A 4,947-nucleotide genomic window follows, 5' to 3' on the forward strand; every position below is an offset into this window, starting at 1 on the left:
ACGTCCAACCGGCCTCACAACCACAAACCACTTGTAACCACGCCAGCCCAGGACTTCCACATCTGGCTTCTTCACCTACGGGATTGTCTGTTATGTCTGTAATAAAGCCCTTTTGTGGGGAAAAACTCATTCTTATCGGGGGGTGGGCCTGGCTCCCAAGTGGGTTGGTCTATACCCTACCTGGCCCACCCATGGCTGCACCCTGACCCAGTCAGGTGAAATGCATAGATTAGAGCCTGATTAATTCATTTCAGTTGACTGATTTCCTTATATGAACTCTAACTGAGTAAAAAAAATGTTTGCATGTTGCATTTATATTTATGTTCAGTACAATTCCCAGGATTGAGCTGGAGACAGACAGCTCATTTCGGGGTTCATATGAACCCTGCTCATTCCCTCGACTGCACTCCCAACAACCAATCACCTATAGAGCCCATAACCTGTATCACTAGACACCTCATAAGGACTAGTGTGCTATAGGCAGGCATCAACAATGAATCCCAGTAATGAGCCACCTATGAGGGAGGGGGTGGCCCCTTATGGACAGAGAGAAATCGGACAATGTATTAGTCTAATATACTGTACCCTTTGAACCCTGTGAACACCATGGCCATAACCAAATGTGGAGGCACTGATGTCACAGTAATGTTTTTGTCGAGGGGCACACTGGTCACTTAAAGCTGTACTAAGGCCCCTCACTCCGGGGGTTACCTAAGCCTGTCACACCCTGATCGGTTTCACCTCTCTTTGTGTTTGTCTCTACCCCCCTCCAGGTGTCGCCCATCTCCCCATTATCCCCTGAGCATTTATAACTGTGTTCTCTTTTTGTCTGTTGCCAGTTCGTCTTGTCTTGTCAGGTCTTACCAGCGTGCTTTCCCACTTCTTGTTTCTCAAGTGTTTGTTTCTTAGTTTTCCCGGTTCTGACCATTCTGCCTGCTCTGACCCCGAGCCTGCCTGTCGTCCTGTACCTGCCTGACTGACCTGATTACGAACCTCTGCCTGTCCTCGACCTGCCCTTTGTCCCGTGTTATAATAAATTATTGAGAACTGTACTAGCCGCCTCCTGTGTCTGCATCTGGGTCATATCCTGAGATGTGATAGTACGAACTGGCTATGACTGACCCAGCAGACTCAGACCAGCTCCACAATGCTGTCTCCCAGCAAGAAGCCACCATTGAAAGACTCAAGGAGTTACTGCAATGCCTTATGGAGGGACTCCATATCCTGGCAGAACATCATGACCATGCATTCGATACATTGCTGGAGCAATTCCAGGATTCCCTACAAGGCAGCAAGCCACACCAGTAATTCCCCAGACACGCAGCAACCCCGCCACCAACGGCACTTCTTCCCAGCCTGCCCTGGGACGTCTTCCAACGGGCATGAGAGAAATCTCGGATCTCTCCACCATTCCCGCGGAGTACCTGGACCTCCCACCGCATCGACCCTACGACTGCGTCATTGACCTTCTCCTGGGCACATCACCCCCTCAGGGCGGCTTTACTCCCTGTCGGGTCCGGAGACCAAGACTATGGATAGTACATTGAGAACTCTGACTCTGCAGGGAGTATTCGTCCATCGGCCTCTCCTGCCGGCGCAGGGTTCTTCTTTGTGGAGAAGAAGGACAAAACCCTGTGCCTGTGTATCAACTACAGTGCCTTGCGAAAGTATTCGGCCCCCTTGAACTTTGCGACCTTTTGCCACATTTCAGGCTTCAAACATAAAGATATAAAACTGTATTTTTTTGTGAAGAATCAACAACAAGTGGGACACAATCATGAAGTGGAACGACATTTATTGGATATTTCAAACTTTTTTAACAAATCAAAAACTGAAAAATTGGGCGTGCAAAATTATTCAGCCCCTTTACTTACAGTGCAGCAAACTCTCTCCAGAAGTTCAGTGAGGATCTCTGAATGATCCAATGTTGACCTAAATGACTAATGATGATAAATACAATCCACCTGTGTGTAATCAAGTCTCCGTATAAATGCACCTGCACTGTGATAGTCTCAGAGGTCCGTTAAAAGCGCAGAGAGCATCATGAAGAACAAGGAACACACCAGGCAGGTCCGAGATACTGTTGTGAAGAAGTTTAAAGCCGGATTTGGATACAAAAAGATTTCCCAAGCTTTAAACATCCCAAGGAGCACTGTGCAAGCGATAATATTGAAATGGAAGGAGTATCAGACCACTGCAAATCTACCAAGACCTGGCCGTCCCTCTAAACTTTCAGCTCATACAAGGAGAAGACTGATCAGAGATGCAGCCAAGAGGCCCATGATCACTCTGGATGAACTGCAGAGATCTACAGCTGAGGTGGGAGACTCTGTCCATAGGACAACAATCAGTCGTATATTGCACAAATCTGGCCTTTATGGAAGAGTGGCAAGAAGAAAGCCATTTCTTAAAGATATCCATAAAAGTGTTGTTTAAAGTTTGCCACAAGCCACCTGGGAGACACACCAAACATGTGGAAGAAGGTGCTCTGGTCAGATGAAACCAAAATTGAACTTTTTGGCAACAATGCAAAACGTTATGTTTGGCGTAAAAGCAACACAGCTCATCACCCTGAACACACCATCCCCACTGTCAAACATGGTGGTGGCAGCATCATGGTTTGGGCCTGCTTTTCTTCAGCAGGGACAGGGAAGATGGTTAAAATTGATGGAAGGTGGATGGAGCCAAATACAGGACCATTCTGGAAGAAAACCTGATGGAGTCTGCAAAAGACCTGAGACTGGGATGGAGATTTGTCTTCCAACAAGACAATGATCCAAAACATAAAGCAAAATCTACAATGGAATGGTTCAAAAATAAACATATCCAGGTGTTAGAATGGCCAAGTCAAAGTCCAGACCTGAATCCAATCGAGAATCTGTGGAAAGAACTGAAAACTGCTGTTCACAAATGCTCTCCATCCAACCTCACTGAGCTCGAGCTGTTTTGCAAGGAGGAATGGGAAAAAATTTCAGTCTCTCGATGTGCAGCTGACCAGGTGTTCTCGGACCTCAAATGTTGATTCACTACAATCCCAATCTTAATCCATCCGGACCGTCCCGTCAGTTTGTGGTGGAGGTCGGCACGTCGGATGACAGAGTGGGGGCTGTCCTGTCCCAGAGTTCTGCCCAGGACCAAAAGCTGCACCGCTGCGCTTTCCTCTCCCATCATCTTACCCCTGCTGAGAGGAACTATGATGTGGGAAATCGAGAACTCACCGTCAAGACTGCGTTAGAAGAGTGGAGGCACTGGTTGGAGGAGACGGAACACCCATTCTTACTGTGGACTGACCATAAGAATCTGGAATATCTCCGCGCCTCAACTCTAGGCAGGTTCGTGGGTCCCTGTTATTCACCCGTTTAAATCTCACTCTCTCCTACCACCCGGGGTCTAAGAACGTGAAGCCTGACGCACTCTTGTATTGCCCCACTGCTACTCCGTCTGACCCCGAGACCATCCTCCCTACCTCCTGTCTAGCGGCTGCAGTCGTCTGAGAGCCAGAGGGGTGTCTGGCTAACTGGATGTTTGTCCCGTACTCTGCTTGTTCCCCGGTCTTAGAATGGGCAGATTCCTCAAGACTGACCTGCCACCCAAGCTCCCGTCGAACCCTTGCTTTCGTTCGAAGACGCTTTTGGTGGCCTCCATGGTGCCGGATGTGTCCGCATTCATCGCTGCCTGCACTGTGTGTGCACAAAATAAGACTCCGCGGCAAGCCCTGTGTCAGATATATGTGTATAGGTGGCAGGGAAGTCAGGCGCAGGAGGGTCAAACTGAGTGTAAAATGGAGTATTTTAATAAATGTCCAAAGTAACATGCTCCATAACACTAAATAGAAAAAATGAATATAAACAAATATGGGTACGAAGACCCGTCGCACACCTATACAAACAACACTACACTGACAATAAACAATCTCTGACAAAGACATGAGGGGAAACAGAGGGTTAAATACACAACAGGTAATGAATGGGATTGAAAACAGGTGTGTGGGAAGACAAGACAAAACCAATGGAAAATGAAAATGGATCAATGATGGCTAGAAGACCGGTGACGTCGAACGCCGAGCACCGCCCGAACAAGGAGAGGCAACGACTTCGGCAGAAGTCGTGACACCCTGGCTGGCCTTATTCAACCACTCCCTGTTCCTCAACGCCACTGGTCCCATATATCCCTGGATTTTATTACTGGGCTTCCCCCGTCAGACGGCAACACTACTATCCTGATGGTGGTAGACAGGTTTTCTAAAGCCGGCCATTTTATTCCTCTTCCCAATTTACCCTCAGCCAAGGAGACGGCTCAGCTCATGGTGCAGTCTCATCCTGGTTATGAAAGGCGTTCTGCACCCTCTGTGGGTTGTCAGTCAGCTTGTCCTCGGGTTTCCACTTCCAATCTAACAGCCAGTCGGAGCGAGCCAATCAGGACCTGGAGACGGCCCTTCGTTGCCTCATCTCCGCCAACCCCACCACCTGGAGCCAGCAACTCGTGTGGGTGGAATACGCCCGTAACACACTTCCCTGCTCGGCCACTGGTCTCTTGCCCTACGAGTGTTCCTTGGGATATCAGCCCCCACTCTTCCCTGAGCAAGAAGAATAAGTCAGCATACCCTCTGCCCAGATGTTCATCTGCCGCTTTCCACTCGGGACCTGCCCCTCCGGGTGGAGTCCCGTAAACTTTCTCCCTGTTACATCGGCCCTTTCCCCATCTCTAAAATCCTTAGCACCTCTGCTGTTCGTCCTTTGTTGCCCGGCACCCTCCGTATCCATCCTACATTTCATGTGTCCAAGATAAAAACCTGTGTCTCACTGTCCTTTGTCTTCTGTTTCCCTGACCCCGAGCCTGCCTGCCGTCCTGTACTGCCTGTCTCTGACCTGATTATGAACCTCTGCCTGTCCTCGACCTGCCCTTTGCCCCGTGTTTTAATAAATTATTGAGAACTGTACTATCCGC

The sequence above is a fragment of the Oncorhynchus mykiss genome, chromosome 8 (genome assembly GCF_013265735.2).
Source record: "Oncorhynchus mykiss isolate Arlee chromosome 8, USDA_OmykA_1.1, whole genome shotgun sequence".
Lineage (NCBI taxonomy): Eukaryota > Metazoa > Chordata > Actinopteri > Salmoniformes > Salmonidae > Oncorhynchus > Oncorhynchus mykiss.